The sequence below is a fragment of the Cebidichthys violaceus genome, unplaced genomic scaffold, assembly GCF_023349555.1.
Source record: "Cebidichthys violaceus isolate CVI_PGR_0920_01 unplaced genomic scaffold, fCebVio1.0.p SCAF_19, whole genome shotgun sequence".
NCBI lineage: Eukaryota > Metazoa > Chordata > Actinopteri > Perciformes > Stichaeidae > Cebidichthys > Cebidichthys violaceus.
The window spans coordinates 8,585,945-8,609,510 of record NW_027176361.1 but is presented as its reverse complement, the minus strand read 5'-3'; the positions used below and the strand labels follow the sequence as shown (position 1 = coordinate 8,609,510).

The 23,566-nt window shown below is 33.9% G+C and overlaps 1 long non-coding RNA gene across 1 annotated transcript in view; it reads left to right on the top strand.

Moving 5' to 3' along the window:
• The first annotated feature begins 2,334 nt into the window (after nt 1-2,334).
• Nucleotides 2,335-23,566, top strand: part of LOC137874659 (uncharacterized) — a 32,777-nt gene continuing 11,545 nt past the window's right edge. The window contains exons 1-2 of the long non-coding RNA XR_011103328.1: nt 2,335-2,449; nt 2,603-2,857. This is a non-coding gene — a long non-coding RNA (uncharacterized lncRNA). The remainder of the gene's footprint in view (nt 2,450-2,602; nt 2,858-23,566) is intronic.

The following is a 23,566-nucleotide window of genomic DNA, read 5'->3' as shown; positions in this document are numbered from 1 at the left end:
TGAGAAGAGCGTCTGTATCTTTTCTTTGGATTGAGAAGAAGTCTTAACTCAATTACAGCTGAGGATATTCTCAAAATGAAGATGCTAATTTCACCTAATGCTTAGCAATCAACAAATAGACTGCAGTAATCTTATTTGGACCTAACTGATTAGCTGGTTGGAAAATTAGCCATGGCCCTGCTTTATATTTGCATTTGCAGGCTTCCCTTAAAATGGATGTAAGACTACATCCACACTACTCCGTTTCTATTTGCTATTTTGCTATTTTTGCTTTCTGAAAAAGTTTGCTTTCTGCTATTTGTTTACTCACATTTGACACGCATTCAACATATGACCCTCTCCTGGAAATGTCAGGACCTCTCCTGACATTTCTTATCTTTTTCCATACCTTGATTTAATGCAGTCATATATGAATGTAATTAAAAGTAGATTTAGCAAAGTAATGAAAAGAGGCACTGAATAGGCCCTCATTGTTTGCAAAAAAAAAAGCATTCTGAATTTCAGCTGAGGCTTGAACGAGGCTTCAGTTGCCTAAATTAGCCAAATCGAGTGGTATGTCTTTGTATGTCGTTTACTGTCTCTTTAGCATGAAATTCCCTATTTGTTGTACCCTGCAGCTCAGCAAGGAAACACTGTCTGGACTAAAAATAATATAAATTCAGAACATATATTTTCCCACCTCAGATAGCTGAAGCCTCATATTTACTTTGGCTGAACTTTAGAATGCACTTTTGCTTAGAACGAGGACAGTAGATTTGGTCCAACAACTAATCTATCCAAGCTAAAATCTATGGGGAGACCTGGTGACCTATATATATATATATATATATATATATATATATATATATATATATATATATATATATAAAGGATGTACTTAAACACAGTGGTGCTTTCATGCATGCAAACATGCTGATGTGCAACAGATTCACCCTTTTAGCTTAATCCACTAGCAGATAAGTGATATTGCATGGCGTGTAAATATGGTGGCATTCTGCCATCTTTATGGTATTACATTGAGCTATCATGAAAATTACCAATCACTTGACATAATAAAAGAGGTCACAGCACATAAAGGACAGTGTCAACACAGAAATGATTACTTACTGTTTGATACCAAGTGTAGTTTGATCTGCGATAATGTGCTGAAGCATTTCCATTTTAAATATTCTATAAGAAGGCATGAAAAGGCCTTTTGGGAGTAACAAGTTACTGAAATGTATGCTTAGTACGAGCACTATTGTAAGTGTGCATTTACAAAAGAAGAGATAGTCCTTCAAACATTTGATCCATTTCAGCTGAGGCCTGTCTGACATGACCACACCAAAGTGATATATCATGCCTTATCAACTGTATTACAAATTTAACTAAACAGGGGATTAGTCCAGATTTCTAATTATTTTCTTTCTGGTAAAATAGCAATGGAAAGGTAAATCAGCATCTCAAAGGGTTTAACAATGTTGGGCCTGGCTGAATCAAGCAAACAATAGGGCAATAATCTGGTTGCTGATTGTGGTGGGAGTGGTTCTGATCTGACCGGACCAATCACACGATGACAGGTTTATGCCTACATGGTGGCTCACATCAGTCTTTGAGCGAGACACCAGAGTAAACTGTTTACAGTAACTCTTGATTTCCATGGCTTCCTAATGTTCCCACATCTCATAGAAGTATGTGGAGCTGCAAAGTATTGTATAGTCTTATACAGCAATTCATCCACACCCATTTCTCAATCTGCTTAACAATGAGATCTTGGTTTAACAGCAGCATCGTTCCGAAAGAGCTAAGTATTACTTATCGAAAGCAAGTTACTTCTTTGCTCATTTCAAGGAACTATGTTGAAATGATAACTGAATTAAGTACATGTATTTATGTTCATTTCTGCCTGTATATCTGCTGTGAGTCAGAACTGCTATTTCAAAAAGGACAAACTGGTTTGTATAAAATGTTATCATGTCACATCACATCACTCTTAAATACAGAATATTGCTCATTTAGGTTAACATTTAACCTGCATGTCGTAAATCCGAGGGGTTGGCCTCTACGAACTGCTTGTTGGAGGTCAACCTGCAAACTGTCCTTGTTTGTGCATTACTTTCTATCTTTTATTTCACTAAACAGCCTCATCAGCATTCACCTATGCTTTTTAGCTGTTATCTAACCTGGCAACGTGGAAAAAGTACACAATCATATTTATAGCACTGGCCAGAGGGGAGTGGTTGTTGGAGATTAAACACTCACGGACGCACGCACACACAATCTCACACACACACACACACACACACACACACACACACACACTCTCTCACACATCTGGGACCTGACCAGCACAACTGCTGTGTTGACCCCTTGGCCAATAAACAGCTCCACTGTTGTTCCCTGATTTGTTCTGAGGCACTTTGGGAATAGCGCACGAAGAAGGGAGGCTGAGTGTTGCATTATGTTCCAGGTGTGTGTCTGTCCATTTCACTCACTTTCTAAGATTGACCTAATTAATTAAAAAGAAATCCAAACTTTGACTTAGAGGTTTGAAACTGTTTATGTTTTGCATGTTTTCACTCTGTTGCCATTTTTTTCCCCTTCTCTCGTTCTTCTCTGTCAGTTTCCGAACAACAAAGTGGCAGCTGTTATTCCCAAAGCTACCCTGCGGTAACCACGGCAGCAAGACAAGTCTCCATCCTCCGCTGGAGGAGAACAAGACGAAGAGACAAAGAGTAAACACAACAGTCCTGAGGGAGAGATAGAGAAGCGGAGGAGGAACGTCAAGATGGGAGACGCAGACAGAGACCGACAGTAAAAAAGATGGAGAGCTACAAAGTGTGTGAGGACGAAGAGAGAAAGAAAAGCAGACAGACCGGTAGGATTGTGAATGTGACCAGAATATGAGGCAAACAGACACAGAGAGAAAGCAATAAGCAAATGGAAGCATGAGAGAGGAGTGACAGAGTTGGTGCTGACACAGATTTATCCTGTGGGATGGGGAAGCAGACAGGAAGCCACATGCTACATTGATCGTCTCCCCTCTCCTGTGTCCAAATGCTTGCCTTCACACATGAACTGATTTTGACACAGTTGGTTAATTGGTATATATATATATATATATATATATATATATATATATATATATATATATATATATATATATATATATATATATATATAATCCAATAAATCCAAAGAGAGGAGGGACTAATGTCTAGAGAGTGAAAGGGGACGTACAGAACAGTTCAGAGAATTGTGAAAGGAAAAAACAAACAGCAATGTCAGCGAGGATAGAGTAAGAGGAAATAGAAACAGACAGGCTGGAGTAAGAGGATGAGGGGGATAAAAAGAAACAGTACTTTGCAATCAAAGAGAGCAGAGAGTGGTTGCTGCGAGGGTGAGAAGATACACCGAACTTTTCCGCAGACAGAAGGGATAAAGGGCCTTGGGAGAAAATGAGATTGACAGGGAGGAAGAGAGGTTAAAAAAGTGACTGGTGAATAAGTGGGAGAAGGATCAGAGTGAAATTACGTTTTTCTTGGTGGGATTAAAGTAAAGTAGTTACATTTGGAGAGATGAGGATGATTAAAGCTAGAAAAAATATTTGTTCAAGGGTGACATGACAATTTGCTTATGATGTTATCGATATTTTGAAATGACGCAGGTGATTATCTGAATGCAATACTGCGCCTGAATAAAATGTTCATAATATCCCAAACCAATTGCCTCCCCCTGACATGCCGTTATGTTGCTGATTACTGAGGATTTTTCAGCAGGTAATAAGCGATCTGTAATGGATTATATTCTCAAACTAACCTTTGCGACCCAGCCAAGCAGCAGCAAGGGATGAGAGAGGGATGAGTGGAAGTAAGGGAGAAAAAAAGAGGGAGAAGAATATGAGGGGAGAGTGTGAGGATAAAGCTGGCGTCTGGTCTGTAAGCTGCCAGTTGGATACTTTGGCAGCTTATGTGTCACTTCCTTTCTTTGCTGAGTAAGTAAGTGTGTGTTTACGTCAGGCATGTACACCATCACAAAAAGAGTAACTTCTCCAGCGTTTGTGTGTGTGTGTGTGTGTGTGTGTGTGTGTGTGTGTGTGTGTGTGTGTGTGTGTGTGTGTGTGTGTGTCGAATGTGCGATGAAATGCATGCATTTTTGTTTGAAAAATCCACAGTCCATTTCAATGCTTTCACTTTAAATAGCTTATATTTAATACACTACTTGACTACTGCATCAAAGTGAGCATCTGAACAAGTGTTTGTTAGGTCAGGAATGACAACTTGTGGAAAGCTGATGGTTGCATGGCAACTACTGGCACCTTGCAAGTGTCACAACAACTGGCACCTTATGTTGTGCCACTAATGCTCGGGCTAGGGCTAAAGTTAGCCATTTTGGTTGAAAACTCAGCAGTTTAATGTGTAAGCGAGACGAAAAAGATGCTTTATATGTACGTGTTCCTGTCATAAAAAAAGTTATAGTATAGTATGCTATAAAAATGTACTAAAAAGTCCAAGTATGTCTATAAAAAAAATTGTGAAAAGTTCAGTATAGTGTGCGATAAATATGTTATAAAAAAGACTTCCCAGATGCCTATGTGTCAAACCATCTGGCACTTAAAGGCTATCTAGCATGTCATCTTTGTTTGTGGCCTATATTAGTACTGATTTGTAGAGAGGATCTGGATTTCTAGGTTTGGGGTTTTCTGATTTGTTCCTTGCTTCATTTATTCATTGAGTGTTTCCTGGTACATTTTGATATACTCACCTTATGTTTCATGTCTGGTTTTACTTCTTGTCTTTGTGAGTTTTTCCTTCTTGGCGATTGCGATAGCTCTGATTTGTTCCACCTGTGTCTAATCAAACTGCTCTCCATGTGTATTAAATCTGTGTGTTTACCCTGTTTCATTGTCAGTTTGTCATCACCTTTTTCATTTCTGTGATTGTGTTTTGAGTTTCTAGGTTATTTCTTGAGACCAACCTTTGTGGATGTGCTTTGCTGTTACCTGCCTGCCTGACTGGCTGCATTTTTTCTGTTATTAAATTGTACTTTGCCTGCTAACTCCTCATCCTTATCTCTACTATGACCGTTTTTCAATTTTTTCAATATGCTCTACTATGACCGTTTTTCACTTTTTTCGACATGCTATACTTTGACCGTTTTTCACTTTTTTCGACAGGCTATACTATGACTGTTTTCGACATAATATACTATGGCTGTTTTTTGACTTTTTTCGACATGCTATACTATGACCGTTTTTAATTTTTTTTCGACATGCTATACTATGATAATTTTTCAATTTTTTTAACAGGCTATACTATGACTGTTTTCGACAGGCTATACTATCACTGTTTTCGACATAATATACTATGACTGTTTTTTGACTTTTTTCGACATGATATACTATGGCTGTTTTTTGACTTTTTTCGACAGGCTATACTATGACTGTTTTCGAAATAATATACTATGACTGTTTTTTGACAAATTTCGACATGCTATACTATGACCGTTTTTCACTTTTTTCGACATGCTATACTATGACCGTTTTTCACTTTTTTCGACAGGCTATACTATGACTGTTTTCGACAGGCTATACTATCACTGTTTTAAACATAATATACTATGACTGTTTTTTGATTTTTTTTGACATGCTATACTATGACCGTTTTTCAATTTTTTTTCGACATGCTATACTATGACCGTTTTTCACTTTTTTCGACAGGCTATACTATGACTGTTTTCGACAGGCTATACTATAACTGTTTTTGACATAATATACTATGGCTGTTTTTTGACTTTTTTCGACATGCTATACTATGACCGTTTTTCAATTTTTTCGACATGCTATAATTTGACCGTTTTTCACTTTTTTCGACAGGCTATACTATGACTGTTTTCGACAGGCTATACTATGACTGTTTTCGACATAATATACTATGACCGTTTTTCAATTTTTTCGACAGACTATACTATGACTTTTTATAGACATACTATGCCAGCAGATCTCAACTGGTGTCCGTGGCTAAGTGAAGAGCAGGGCTGCCTTTCAATGATAGGGTTGTTGGTTCAATCCCTGGTACCTGCTCTGCTAGTCTTATGTTAATGTGTCCTTCAGCAAGAAACTTAACCCCAAAATACTATTACTATGACTGTTTTCGACATAATATACTATGACTGTTTTTTGACTTTTTTCGACATGCTATACTTTGACCGTTTTTCACTTTTTTCGACAAGCTATACTATGACTTTTTTCGACATGCTATACTATGACGGTTTTTCAATTTTTTTGACATGCTATACTATCACCGTTTTTCACTTTTTTTGACAGGCTATACTATGACTGTTTTCGACAGGCTATACTATGACTGTTTTTGACATAATATACTATGGCTGTTTTTTTACTTTTTTCGACATGCTATACTATGACCGTTTTTCACTTTTTCGACATGCTATACTATGACCGTTTTTCACTTTTTTCGACAGGCTATACTATGACTGTTTTCGACAGGCTATACTATGACTGTTTTTGACATAATATACTATGGCTGTTTTTTGACTTTTTTCGACATGCTATACTATGACTGTTTTTCAATTTTTTCGACATGCTATACTATGACCGTTTTTCACTTTTTTCGACAAGCTATACTATGACTGTTTTCGACAGGCTATACTATGACTGTTTTCAACATAATATACTATGGCTGTTTTTCACTTTTTCGACAGGCTATACTATGACTGTTTTCGACAGGCTATACTATGACTGTTTTCGACATAATATACTATGACCGTTTTTCAATTTTTTCGACATGCTATAATTTGACCGTTTTTTACTTTTTTCGACAGGCTATACTATGACTGTTTTCGGCAGGCTATTCTATCACTGTTTTCGACATAATATACTATGACCGTTTTTAAATTTTTTCGACAGACTATACTATGACTTTTTATAGACATACTATGCCAGCAGTTCTCAACTGGTGTCCGTGGCTAAGTGGAGAGCAGGGCTGCTTTTCAATCACAGGGTTGTCGGTTCAATCCCTGGTACCTGCTCTGCTAGTCTTATGTTAATTTGTCCTTCAGCAAGAAACTTAACCCCAAAATACTATTACTATGACTTTTTTAGAAATAAAATACTATGACTGTTTTCTTCACTTTTCGACAAGCTATACTATGACTGTTTTCGATATAATATACTATGACTGTTTTTTTACTTTTTTCGACATGCTATACTATGACCGTTTTTCACTTTTTCGACAGGCTATACTATGACTGTTTTCGACATAATATACTATGACTGTTTTTTGACTTTTTTCGACATGCTATTCTATGACCTTTTTTCAATTTTTTTAACAGGCTATACTATGACTGTTTTCGACATAATATACTATGACTGTTTTTTGACTTTTTTCGACATGCTATTCTATGACCTTTTTTCAATTTTTTTGACATGCTATACTATGACCGTTTTTCATTTTTTTCGACAGGCTATACTATGACTGTTTTCGACAGGCTATACTATGACTGTTTTTGACATAATATACTATTGCTGTTTTTTGACTTTTTTCGACATGCTATACTATGACCGTTTTTCAATTTTTTCGACATGGTATAATTTGACTGTTTTTCACTTTTTTCGACAAGCTATACTATGACTGTTTTCAACAGGCTATACTATGACTGTTTTTCACTTTTTTCGACAAGCTATACTATGACTGTTTTCGACAGGTTATACTATGACTGTTTTTGACATAATATACTATGGCTGTTTTTTGACTTTTTTCGACATGCTATACTATGACCGTTTTTTGACTTTTTTCGACATGCTATACTATGACCGTTTTTCACTTTTTCGACATGCTATACTATGACCGTTTTTACTTTTTTCGACATTCTATACTATGACTGTTTTCGACAGGCTATACTATGACTGTTTTCGACATAATATACTATGACCGTTTTTCAATTTTTTCGACAGACTATACTATGACTTTTTATAGACATACTATGCCAACAGTTCTCAACTGGTGTCCGTGGCTAAGTGGAGAGCAGGGCTGCCTTTCAATCAGAGGGTTGTTGGTTCAATCCCTGAAACCTGCTCTGCTAGTCTTATGTTAATTTGTCCTTCAGCAAGAAACTTAACCCCAAAATACTATTATTATGACTTTTTTTAGAAATAAAATACTATGACTGTTTTTTTCACTTTTCGACAAGCTATACTATGACTGTTTTCAACATAATATACTATGGCTGTTTTTTGACTTTTTTCGACATGCTATACTATGACCGTTTTTCATTTTTTTCGACGTGCTATACTATGATCGTTTTTCACTTTTTTCGACAAGCTATACTATGACTGTTTTCGACAGGCTATACTATGACTGTTTTCGACATAATATACTATGGCTGTTTTTTGACTTTTTCGACATGCTATAATTTGACCGTTTTTCACTTTTTTCGACAGGCTATACTATGACTGTTTTTGACATAATATACTATTGCTGTTTTTTGACTTTTTTCGACATGATATACTATGGCTGTTTTTTGACTTTTTTCGACAGGCTATACTATGACTGTTTTCGAAATAATATACTATGACTGTTTTTTGACAAATTTCGACATGCTATACTATGACCGTTTTTCACTTTTTTCGACATGCTATACTATGACCGTTTTTCACTTTTTTCGACAGGCTATACTATGACTGTTTTCGACAGGCTATACTATCACTGTTTTAAACATAATATACTATGACTGTTTTTTGATTTTTTTTGACATGCTATACTATGACCGTTTTTCATTTTTTTCGACGTGCTATACTATGACTGTTTTCGACAGGCTATACTATAACTGTTTTTGACATAATATACTATGGCTGTTTTTTGACTTTTTTCGACATGCTATACTATGACCGTTTTTCAATTTTTTCGACATGCTATAATTTGACCGTTTTTCACTTTTTTCGACAGGCTATACTATGACTGTTTTCGACAGGCTATACTATGACTGTTTTCGACATAATATACTATGACCGTTTTTCAATTTTTTCGACAGACTATACTATGACTTTTTATAGACATACTATGCCAGCAGATCTCAACTGGTGTCCGTGGCTAAGTGAAGAGCAGGGCTGCCTTTCAATGATAGGGTTGTTGGTTCAATCCCTGGTACCTGCTCTGCTAGTCTTATGTTAATGTGTCCTTCAGCAAGAAACTTAACCCCAAAATACTATTACTATGACTGTTTTCGACATAATATACTATGACTGTTTTTTGACTTTTTTCGACATGCTATACTTTGACCGTTTTTCACTTTTTTCGACAAGCTATACTATGACTTTTTTCGACATGCTATACTATGACGGTTTTTCAATTTTTTTGACATGCTATACTATCACCGTTTTTCACTTTTTTCGACAGGCTATACTATGACTGTTTTCGACAGGCTATACTATGACTGTTTTTGACATAATATACTATGGCTGTTTTTTTACTTTTTTCGACATGCTATACTATGACCGTTTTTCACTTTTTCGACATGCTATACTATGACCGTTTTTCACTTTTTTCGACAGGCTATACTATGACTGTTTTCGACAGGCTATACTATGACTGTTTTTGACATAATATACTATGGCTGTTTTTTGATTTTTTTCGACATGCTATACTATGACCGTTTTTCAATTTTTTCGACATGCTATACTATGACCGTTTTTCACTTTTTTCGACAAGCTATACTATGACTGTTTTCGACAGGCTATACTATGACTGTTTTCGACATAATATACTATGACCGTTTTTCAATTTTTTCGACATGCTATAATTTGACCGTTTTTCACTTTTTTCGACAGGCTATACTATGACTGTTTTCGGCAGGCTATTCTATCACTGTTTTCGACATAATATACTATGACCGTTTTTAAATTTTTTCGACAGACTATACTATGACTTTTTATAGACATACTATGCCAGCAGTTCTCAACTGGTGTCCGTGGCTAAGTGGAGAGCAGGGCTGCTTTTCAATCACAGGGTTGTCGGTTCAATCCCTGGTACCTGCTCTGCTAGTCTTATGTTAATTTGTCCTTCAGCAAGAAACTTAACCCCAAAATACTATTACTATGACTTTTTTAGAAATAAAATACTATGACTGTTTTTTTCACTTTTCGACAAGCTATACTATGACCGTTTTTCACTTTTTCGACAGGCTATACTATGACTGTTTTCGATATAATATACTATGACTGTTTTTTTACTTTTTTCGACATGCTATACTATGACCGTTTTTCACTTTTTCGACAGGCTATACTATGACTGTTTTCGACATAATATACTATGACTGTTTTTTGACTTTTTTCGACATGCTATTCTATGACCTTTTTTCAATTTTTTTAACAGGCTATACTATGACTGTTTTCGACATAATATACTATGACTGTTTTTTGACTTTTTTCGACATGCTATTCTATGACCTTTTTTCAATTTTTTTGACATGCTATACTATGACCGTTTTTCATTTTTTTCGACAGGCTATACTATGACTGTTTTCGACAGGCTATACTATGACTGTTTTTGACATAATATACTATTGCTGTTTTTTGACTTTTTTCGACATGCTATACTATGACCGTTTTTCACTTTTTTCGACAGGCTATACTATGACTGTTTTCGACAGGCTATACTATGACTGTTTTTGACATAATATACTATGGCTGTTTTTTGACTTTTTTCGACATGCTATACTATGACTGTTTTTCAATTTTTTCGACATGCTATACTATGACCGTTTTTCACTTTTTTCGACAAGCTATACTATGACTGTTTTCGACAGGCTATACTATGACTGTTTTCAACATAATATACTATGGCTGTTTTTCACTTTTTCGACAGGCTATACTATGACTGTTTTCGACAGGCTATACTATGACTGTTTTCGACATAATATACTATGACCGTTTTTCAATTTTTTCGACATGCTATAATTTGACCGTTTTTTACTTTTTTCGACAGGCTATACTATGACTGTTTTCGGCAGGCTATTCTATCACTGTTTTCGACATAATATACTATGACCGTTTTTAAATTTTTTCGACAGACTATACTATGACTTTTTATAGACATACTATGCCAGCAGTTCTCAACTGGTGTCCGTGGCTAAGTGGAGAGCAGGGCTGCTTTTCAATCACAGGGTTGTCGGTTCAATCCCTGGTACCTGCTCTGCTAGTCTTATGTTAATTTGTCCTTCAGCAAGAAACTTAACCCCAAAATACTATTACTATGACTTTTTTAGAAATAAAATACTATGACTGTTTTCTTCACTTTTCGACAAGCTATACTATGACTGTTTTCGATATAATATACTATGACTGTTTTTTTACTTTTTTCGACATGCTATACTATGACCGTTTTTCACTTTTTCGACAGGCTATACTATGACTGTTTTCGACATAATATACTATGACTGTTTTTTGACTTTTTTCGACATGCTATTCTATGACCTTTTTTCAATTTTTTTAACAGGCTATACTATGACTGTTTTCGACATAATATACTATGACTGTTTTTTGACTTTTTTCGACATGCTATTCTATGACCTTTTTTCAATTTTTTTGACATGCTATACTATGACCGTTTTTCATTTTTTTCGACAGGCTATACTATGACTGTTTTCGACAGGCTATACTATGACTGTTTTTGACATAATATACTATTGCTGTTTTTTGACTTTTTTCGACATGCTATACTATGACCGTTTTTCAATTTTTTCGACATGGTATAATTTGACTGTTTTTCACTTTTTTCGACAAGCTATACTATGACTGTTTTCAACAGGCTATACTATGACTGTTTTTCACTTTTTTCGACAAGCTATACTATGACTGTTTTCGACAGGTTATACTATGACTGTTTTTGACATAATATACTATGGCTGTTTTTTGACTTTTTTCGACATGCTATACTATGACCGTTTTTTGACTTTTTTCGACATGCTATACTATGACCGTTTTTCACTTTTTCGACATGCTATACTATGACCGTTTTTACTTTTTTCGACATTCTATACTATGACTGTTTTCGACAGGCTATACTATGACTGTTTTCGACATAATATACTATGACCGTTTTTCAATTTTTTCGACAGACTATACTATGACTTTTTATAGACATACTATGCCAACAGTTCTCAACTGGTGTCCGTGGCTAAGTGGAGAGCAGGGCTGCCTTTCAATCAGAGGGTTGTTGGTTCAATCCCTGAAACCTGCTCTGCTAGTCTTATGTTAATTTGTCCTTCAGCAAGAAACTTAACCCCAAAATACTATTATTATGACTTTTTTTAGAAATAAAATACTATGACTGTTTTTTTCACTTTTCGACAAGCTATACTATGACTGTTTTCAACATAATATACTATGGCTGTTTTTTGACTTTTTTCGACATGCTATACTATGACCGTTTTTCATTTTTTTCGACGTGCTATACTATGATCGTTTTTCACTTTTTTCGACAAGCTATACTATGACTGTTTTCGACAGGCTTTACTATGACTGTTTTCGACATAATATACTATGGCTGTTTTTTGACTTTTTCGACATGCTATAATTTGACCGTTTTTCACTTTTTTCGACAGGCTATACTATGACTGTTTTTGACATAATATACTATTGCTGTTTTTTGACTTTTTTCGACATGATATACTATGGCTGTTTTTTGACTTTTTTCGACAGGCTATACTATGACTGTTTTCGAAATAATATACTATGACTGTTTTTTGACAAATTTCGACATGCTATACTATGACCGTTTTTCACTTTTTTCGACATGCTATACTATGACCGTTTTTCACTTTTTTCGACAGGCTATACTATGACTGTTTTCGACAGGCTATACTATCACTGTTTTAAACATAATATACTATGACTGTTTTTTGATTTTCTTTGACATGCTATACTATGACCGTTTTTCACTTTTTTCGACAGGCTATACTATGACTGTTTTCGACAGGCTATACTATAACTGTTTTTGACATAATATACTATGGCTGTTTTTTGACTTTTTTCGACATGCTATACTATGACCGTTTTTCAATTTTTTCGACATGCTATAATTTGACCGTTTTTCACTTTTTTCGACAGGCTATACTATGACTGTTTTCGACAGGCTATACTATGACTGTTTTCGACATAATATACTATGACCGTTTTTCAATTTTTTCGACAGACTATACTATGACTTTTTATAGACATACTATGCCAGCAGATCTCAACTGGTGTCCGTGGCTAAGTGAAGAGCAGGGCTGCCTTTCAATGATAGGGTTGTTGGTTCAATCCCTGGTACCTGCTCTGCTAGTCTTATGTTAATGTGTCCTTCAGCAAGAAACTTAACCCCAAAATACTATTACTATGACTGTTTTCGACATAATATACTATGACTGTTTTTTGACTTTTTTCGACATGCTATACTTTGACCGTTTTTCACTTTTTTCGACAAGCTATACTATGACTTTTTTCGACATGCTATACTATGACGGTTTTTCAATTTTTTTGACATGCTATACTATCACCGTTTTTCACTTTTTTCGACAGGCTATACTATGACTGTTTTCGACAGGCTATACTATGACTGTTTTTGACATAATATACTATGGCTGTTTTTTTACTTTTTTCGACATGCTATACTATGACCGTTTTTCACTTTTTCGACATGCTATACTATGACCGTTTTTCACTTTTTTCGACAGGCTATACTATGACTGTTTTCGACAGGCTATACTATGACTGTTTTTGACATAATATACTATGGCTGTTTTTTGATTTTTTTCGACATGCTATACTATGACCGTTTTTCAATTTTTTCGACATGCTATACTATGACCGTTTTTCACTTTTTTCGACAAGCTATACTATGACTGTTTTCGACAGGCTATACTATGACTGTTTTCGACATAATATACTATGACCGTTTTTCAATTTTTTCGACATGCTATAATTTGACCGTTTTTCACTTTTTTCGACAGGCTATACTATGACTGTTTTCGGCAGGCTATTCTATCACTGTTTTCGACATAATATACTATGACCGTTTTTAAATTTTTTCGACAGACTATACTATGACTTTTTATAGACATACTATGCCAGCAGTTCTCAACTGGTGTCCGTGGCTAAGTGGAGAGCAGGGCTGCTTTTCAATCACAGGGTTGTCGGTTCAATCCCTGGTACCTGCTCTGCTAGTCTTATGTTAATTTGTCCTTCAGCAAGAAACTTAACCCCAAAATACTATTACTATGACTTTTTTAGAAATAAAATACTATGACTGTTTTTTTCACTTTTCGACAAGCTATACTATGACCGTTTTTCACTTTTTCGACAGGCTATACTATGACTGTTTTCGATATAATATACTATGACTGTTTTTTTACTTTTTTCGACATGCTATACTATGACCGTTTTTCACTTTTTCGACAGGCTATACTATGACTGTTTTCGACATAATATACTATGACTGTTTTTTGACTTTTTTCGACATGCTATTCTATGACCTTTTTTCAATTTTTTTAACAGGCTATACTATGACTGTTTTCGACATAATATACTATGACTGTTTTTTGACTTTTTTCGACATGCTATTCTATGACCTTTTTTCAATTTTTTTGACATGCTATACTATGACCGTTTTTCATTTTTTTCGACAGGCTATACTATGACTGTTTTCGACAGGCTATACTATGACTGTTTTTGACATAATATACTATTGCTGTTTTTTGACTTTTTTCGACATGCTATACTATGACCGTTTTTCACTTTTTTCGACAGGCTATACTATGACTGTTTTCGACAGGCTATACTATGACTGTTTTTGACATAATATACTATGGCTGTTTTTTGACTTTTTTCGACATGCTATACTATGACTGTTTTTCAATTTTTTCGACATGCTATACTATGACCGTTTTTCACTTTTTTCGACAAGCTATACTATGACTGTTTTCGACAGGCTATACTATGACTGTTTTCAACATAATATACTATGGCTGTTTTTCACTTTTTCGACAGGCTATACTATGACTGTTTTCGACAGGCTATACTATGACTGTTTTCGACATAATATACTATGACCGTTTTTCAATTTTTTCGACATGCTATAATTTGACCGTTTTTTACTTTTTTCGACAGGCTATACTATGACTGTTTTCGGCAGGCTATTCTATCACTGTTTTCGACATAATATACTATGACCGTTTTTAAATTTTTTCGACAGACTATACTATGACTTTTTATAGACATACTATGCCAGCAGTTCTCAACTGGTGTCCGTGGCTAAGTGGAGAGCAGGGCTGCTTTTCAATCACAGGGTTGTCGGTTCAATCCCTGGTACCTGCTCTGCTAGTCTTATGTTAATTTGTCCTTCAGCAAGAAACTTAACCCCAAAATACTATTACTATGACTTTTTTAGAAATAAAATACTATGACTGTTTTCTTCACTTTTCGACAAGCTATACTATGACTGTTTTCGATATAATATACTATGACTGTTTTTTTACTTTTTTCGACATGCTATACTATGACCGTTTTTCACTTTTTCGACAGGCTATACTATGACTGTTTTCGACATAATATACTATGACTGTTTTTTGACTTTTTTCGACATGCTATTCTATGACCTTTTTTCAATTTTTTTAACAGGCTATACTATGACTGTTTTCGACATAATATACTATGACTGTTTTTTGACTTTTTTCGACATGCTATTCTATGACCTTTTTTCAATTTTTTTGACATGCTATACTATGACCGTTTTTCATTTTTTTCGACAGGCTATACTATGACTGTTTTCGACAGGCTATACTATGACTGTTTTTGACATAATATACTATTGCTGTTTTTTGACTTTTTTCGACATGCTATACTATGACCGTTTTTCAATTTTTTCGACATGGTATAATTTGACTGTTTTTCACTTTTTTCGACAAGCTATACTATGACTGTTTTCAACAGGCTATACTATGACTGTTTTTCACTTTTTTCGACAAGCTATACTATGACTGTTTTCGACAGGTTATACTATGACTGTTTTTGACATAATATACTATGGCTGTTTTTTGACTTTTTTCGACATGCTATACTATGACCGTTTTTTGACTTTTTTCGACATGCTATACTATGACCGTTTTTCACTTTTTCGACATGCTATACTATGACCGTTTTTACTTTTTTCGACATTCTATACTATGACTGTTTTCGACAGGCTATACTATGACTGTTTTCGACATAATATACTATGACCGTTTTTCAATTTTTTCGACAGACTATACTATGACTTTTTATAGACATACTATGCCAACAGTTCTCAACTGGTGTCCGTGGCTAAGTGGAGAGCAGGGCTGCCTTTCAATCAGAGGGTTGTTGGTTCAATCCCTGAAACCTGCTCTGCTAGTCTTATGTTAATTTGTCCTTCAGCAAGAAACTTAACCCCAAAATACTATTATTATGACTTTTTTTAGAAATAAAATACTATGACTGTTTTTTTCACTTTTCGACAAGCTATACTATGACTGTTTTCAACATAATATACTATGGCTGTTTTTTGACTTTTTTCGACATGCTATACTATGACCGTTTTTCATTTTTTTCGACGTGCTATACTATGATCGTTTTTCACTTTTTTCGACAAGCTATACTATGACTGTTTTCGACAGGCTTTACTATGACTGTTTTCGACATAATATACTATGGCTGTTTTTTGACTTTTTCGACATGCTATAATTTGACCGTTTTTCACTTTTTTCGACAGGCTATACTATGACTGTTTTTGACATAATATACTATTGCTGTTTTTTGACTTTTTTCGACATGATATACTATGGCTGTTTTTTGACTTTTTTCGACAGGCTATACTATGACTGTTTTCGAAATAATATACTATGACTGTTTTTTGACAAATTTCGACATGCTATACTATGACCGTTTTTCACTTTTTTCGACATGCTATACTATGACCGTTTTTCACTTTTTTCGACAGGCTATACTATGACTGTTTTCGACAGGCTATACTATCACTGTTTTTGACATAATATACTATGGCTGTTTTTTGACTTTTTTCGACATGCTATACTATGACCGTTTTTCAATTTTTTCGACATGCTATAATTTGACCGTTTTTCACTTTTTTCGACAGGCTATACTATGACTGTTTTCGACAGGCTATACTATGACTGTTTTCGACATAATATACTATGACCGTTTTTCAATTTTTTCGACAGACTATACTATGACTTTTTATAGACATACTATGCCAGCAGATCTCAACTGGTGTCCGTGGCTAAGTGAAGAGCAGGGCTGCCTTTCAATGATAGGGTTGTTGGTTCAATCCCTGGTACCTGCTCTGCTAGTCTTATGTTAATGTGTCCTTCAGCAAGAAACTTAACCCCAAAATACTATTACTATGACTTTTTTTTAGAAATAAAATACTATGACTGTTTTCGACATAATATACTATGGCTGTTTTTTGACTTTTTTCGACATGCTATACTATGACTGTTTTCGACAGGCTGTACTATCACTGTTTTCGACATAATATACTATGACTGTTTTTTGATTTTTTTCGACATGCTATACTATGACCGTTTTTTGATTTTTTTTCGACATGCTATACTATGACCGTTTTTCACTTTTTTCGACAGGCTATACTATGACTGTTTTCGACATAATATACTATGACTTTTTTTTAACTTTTTTCGACATGCTATACTATGACCGTTTTTCAATTTTTTCGGCATGCTATAATTTGACCGTTTTTCACTTTTTTCGACAGGCTATACTATGACTGTTTTCAACAGGCAATACTATGACTGTTTTCGACATAATATACTTTGGCTGTTTTTTTACTTTTTTCGACATGCTATACTATGACCGTTTTTCACTTTTTTCGACAGACTATAATATGACTGCTTTCGACAGGCTATACTATGACTGTTTTTGACATAATATACTATGATTGTTTTTTGACTTTTTTCGACAGGCTATACTATGACTTTTTATAGACATACTATGCCAGCATTTCTCAACTGGTGTCCGTGGGTAAGTGGACAGCAGGGCTGCCTTTCAATCAGAGGGTTGTCGGTTCAATCCCTAGTACCTGCTCTGCTAGTCTTATGTTAATGTGTCCTTCAGCAAAAAACTTAACCCCAAAATAGTATTACTATGACTTTTTTTAGAAATAAAATACTATGACTGTTTTTTTCACTTTTCGACAGGCTATACTATGACTGTTTTCGACATAATATACTATGACTGTTTTTTTACTTTTTTTGACATGCTATACTATGACCGTTTTTCAATTTTATTGACATGCTATACTATGACTGTTTTCGACAGGCTATACTATCACTGTTTTCGACATAATATACTTTGGCTCTTTTTTTACTTTTTTCGACATGCTATAATTTGACCGTTTTTCACTTTTCGACAGGCTATAATATGACTGTTTTCAACATAATATACTATGGCTGTTTTTTGACTTTTTTCGACATGCTATACTATGACCGTTTTTCACTTTTTTCGACATGCTATAATTTCACCGTTTTTTACTTTTTTCGACAGGCTATACTATGAATGTTTTCGACAGGCTATACTATCACTGTTTTCGACATAATATACTATGTCTGTTTTTGACATAATATACTATGTCTGTTTTTTGACTTTTTTCGACATGCTATACTATGACCGTTTTTCACTTTTTTCGACATGCTATACCATGACCGTTTTTCACTTTTTTCAACATTCTATACTATGACCATTTTTCAATTTTTTCAACATGCTCTACTATGACCGTTTTTCACTTTTTTCGACATGCTATTTTGTACCTGTTTTCAACATAATATACTATGACTGTTTTATGACTTTTTTGACATGCTATATTATGATTGTTTTTTCCATTTTCCGACAAGCTATATTATGACTGAATTCTCACCCCCGGCTAGCATGTCAAAAAAAGGAAAAAACATTCATAGTATAGCTTGTCGAAAATAGAAAAAAGAGTCATAGTATAGCATGTAGAAAAAAGCAAAAAACAGTCAAAGTATAGCTTGTCGAAAATAGAAAAAACAGTCATAGTATAGCATGTAGAAAACAGCAAAAAACCGTCATAGTATAGCTTGTCGAAAAAAGCAAAAAACAGTCATATTATAGCATGTCGAAAAATGGAAATAACAGTCATAGTTTAGCATGTCGTAAAATGGAGAAAACAGTCAGTATTTTGTGTCGTAAAATGGAAAAAACGGTCATAGCATAGCATGTCGAAAAATGGAAAAAACCGTCATAGTATAGCATGTCGAAAAATGGAAAAAACAGTCATAGTATTTTGTGTCGTAAAATGGAAAAAACGGTCATAGTATAGCATGTTGTAAAATGGAAAAAACGGTCATAGTATAGCATGTCGAAAAATGGAAAAAAAATTCCTAGTATAGCATGTCGAAAAATAGAAAAAACAGTCATAGTATAGCATGTCGAAAAAAAGAAAAAACAGTCATAGTATAGCATGTCGAAAAATAGAAAAAACATTCATAGTATAGCATGTCGAAAAATAGAAAAAACATTCATAGTATAGCATGTCGAAAAATAGAAAAAACATTCATAGTATAGCATGTCGAAAAAAAGAAAAAACAGTCATAGTATAGCATGTCGAAAAATGGAAAAAACAGTCATATTGAATGGAAATGGGAAAAACAGTCATAATATAGCATGTCGTAAAATGGAAAAAACAGTCATAGTATAGCATGTCGAAAAATGGAAAAAACATTCCTAGTATAGCATTTCGAAAAATAGAAAAAACAGTCATAGTATAGCATGTCTAAAAAAAGAAAAAACAGTCATAGTATAGCATGTCGAAAAATGGAAAAAACAGTCATCGTATATCATGTCGAAAAATGGAAAAAACAGTCATATTGAATGGAAATGGGATAAACAGTCATAGTATAGCATGTCGTAAAATGGAAAAAACGGTCATAGTATAGCATGTTGAAAAATGGAAAAAACTGTCATAGTATAGCATGTCGTAAAATGGAAAAAACGGTCAGAGTATAGCATGTCGAAAAACAGAAAAAACATTTATAGTATAGCATGTCGAAAAAAAGAAAAAACAGTCATAGTATAGCATGTCGAAAAATGGAAAAAAACAGTCATATTGAATGGAAATGGGAAAAACAGTCATAATATAGCATGTCGTAAAATGGAAAAAACATTCCTAGTATAGCATGTCGAAAAATGGAAAAAACAGTCATATTGAATGGAAATGGAAAAAACAGTCATAGTATAGCATGTCGTAAAATGGAAAAAACAGTCATAGTATAGCATGTCGAAAAATAGAAAAAACAGTCATAGTATAGCATGTCTAAAAAAAGAAAAAACATTCATAGTATAGCATGTCGAAAAATAGAAAAAACAGTCATAGTATAGCATGTCGAAAAATGGAAAAAACAGTCATATTGAATGGAAATGGGAAAAACAGTCATAATATAGCATGTCGTAAAATGGAAAAAACAGTCATAGTATATCATGTCGAAAAATGGAAAAAACATTCCTAGTATAGCATTTCGAAAAATAGAAAAAACAGTCATAGTATAGCATGTCTAAAAAAAGAAAAAACAGTCATAGTATAGCATGTCGAAAAATGGAAAAAACAGTCATCGTATATCATGTCGAAAAATGGAAAAAACAGACATATTGAATGGAAATGGGATAAACAGTCATAGTATAGCATGTCGTAAAATGGAAAAAACTGTCATAGTATAGCATGTCGTAAAATGGAAAAAACGGTCATAGTATAGCATGTCGAAAAACAGAAAAAACATTTATAGTATAGCATGTCGAAAAAAAGAAAAAACAGTCATAGTATAGCATGTCGAAAAATGGAAAAAAACAGTCATATTGAATGGAAATGGGAAAAACAGTCATAATATAGCATGTCGTAAAATGGAAAAAACATTCCTAGTATAGCATGTCGAAAAATGGAAAAAACAGTCATATTGAATGGAAATGGAAAAAACAGTCATAGTATAGCATGTCGTAAAATGGAAAAAACAGTCATAGTATAGCATGTTGAAAAATGGAAAAAACATTTATAGTATAGCATGTCGAAAAAAAGAAAAAACAGTCATAGTATAGCATGTCGAAAAATGGAAAAAACATTCCTGGTATAGCATGTCGAAAAATGGAAAAAACAGTCATATTGAATGGAAATGGAAAAAACAGTCATAGTATAGCATGTCGTAAAATGGAAAAAACAGTTATAGTATAGCATGTTGAAAAATGGAAAAAACAGTCATAGTATAGCATGTTGAAAAATGGAAAAACAGTCATAGTATGGCATGTCGAAAAATGGAAAAAAGTCATAGAATAGCATGTCGAAAAAAAGAAAAAACAGTCATAGTTTAGCATGTCGAAAAATGGAAAAAACAGTCATAGTATAGCATGTCGAAAAAAAGAAAAAACAGTCATAGTATATCATGTCGAAAAATGGAAAAAACAGTCATATTGAATGGAAATGGGAAAAACAGTCATAATATAGCATGTCGAAAAAAGGAAAAAACATTCCTAGTATAGCATGTCGAAAAATGGAAAAAACAGTCATATTGAATGGAAATGGAAAAAACAGTCATAGTATAGCATGTCGTAAAATGGAAAAAACAGTCATAGTATAGCATGTCGAAAAATGGAAAAAACAGTCATAGTATAGCATGTTGAAAAATGGAAAAACAGTCATAGTATAGCATGTCGAAAAAAGAAAAAACAGTCATAGTATAGCATCTAGAAAACAGCAAAAAACCGTCATAGTATAGCTTGTCGAAAAAAGCAAAAAACAGTCATATTATAGCATGTCGAAAAATGGAAATAACAGTCATAGTTTAGCATGTCGTAAAATGGAAAAAACAGTCATAGTATAGCATGTCGAAAAATGGAAAACACAGTCATAGTATAGCATGTCGAAAAATTTAAAAAACAGTCATAGTATAGCAATGTCGAAAAAAAGAAAAAACAGTCATAGTATAGCATGTCGAAAAATGGAAAAAACAGTCATAGTATGGCATGTCGAAAAATGGAAAAAACAGTCATAGTTTAGCATTTCGAAAAATGGAAAAAACAGTCATAGTATAGCATGTCGAAAAATGGAAAAAACAGTCATAGTATTTTATTTCTAAAAAAAGTCATATTAATAGTATTTTGGGGTTAAGTTCCTTGCTGAAGGACACATTAACATAAGACTAGCAGAGCAGGTACCAGGGATTGAACCAACAACCCTCTGATTGAAAGGCAGCCCTGCTCTCCACTTAGCCACGGACACCAGTTGAGAACTGCTGGCATAGCATGTCTATAAAAAGTCATAGTATAGTCTGTCGAAAAAATTGAAAAATGGTCATAGTATAGCATGTCGAAAAAAGTCAAAAAACAGTTATAGTATATTATGTCGAAAACAGTGATAGTATAGCCTGTCGAAAACAGTCATAGTATAGCCTGTCAAAAAAAGTGAAAAATGGTCATAGTATAGCATGTTGAAAAAAATTGAAAAACGGTCATAGTATAGCATGTCGAAAAAAAATTGAAAAATGGTCATAGTATAGCATGTTGAAAAAAGTAAAAAAAACAGCCATAGTATATTATGTCGAAAAAAGTCATAGTATAGCCTGTCGAACAAAGTCATAGTATAGCATGTCGAAAAATGGAAAAAACAGTCATAGTATAGCATGTCGAAAAAAGGAAAAAACAGTCATAGTATAGCAGGTCAAAAATAGAAAAAACAGTCATAGTATAGCATGTAGAAAACAGCAAAAAACCGTCATAGTATAGCATGTCGAAAAAAGCAAAAAACAGTCATATTATAGCATGTCGAAAAATGAAAATAACAGTCATAGTTTAGCATGTCGTAAAATGGAAAAAACGGTCATAGTATAGCATGTCGAAAAATGGAAAAAACATTCATAGTATAGCATGTCGAAAAATAGAAAAAACAGTCATAGTATAGCATGTCGAAAAAAAGAAAAAACAGTCATAGTATAGCATGTCGAAAAATAGAAAAAACAGTCATAGTATAGCATGTCGAAAAATGGAAAAAACAGTCATATTGAATGGAAATGGGAAAAACAGTCATAATATAGCATGTCGTAAAATGGAAAAAACAGTCATAGTATAGCATGTCGAAAAATGGAAAAAACATTCCTAGTATAGCATTTCGAAAAATAGAAAAAACAGTCATAGTATAGCATGTCTAAAAAAAGAAAAAACAGTCACAGTATAGCATGTCGAAAAATGGAAAAAACAGTCATCGTATATCATGTCGAAAAATGGAAAAAACAGTCATATTGAATGGAAATGGGATAAACAGTCATAGTATAGCATGTCGTAAAATGGAAAAAACTGTCATAGTGTAGCATGTCGTAAAATGGAAAAAACGGTCATAGTATAGCATGTTGAAAAATGGAAAAAACTGTCATAGTATAGCATGTCGTAAAATGGAAAAAACGGTCATAGTATAGCATGTCGAAAAACAGAAAAAACATTTATAGTATAGCATGTCGAAAAAAAGAAAAAACAGTCATAGTATAGCAT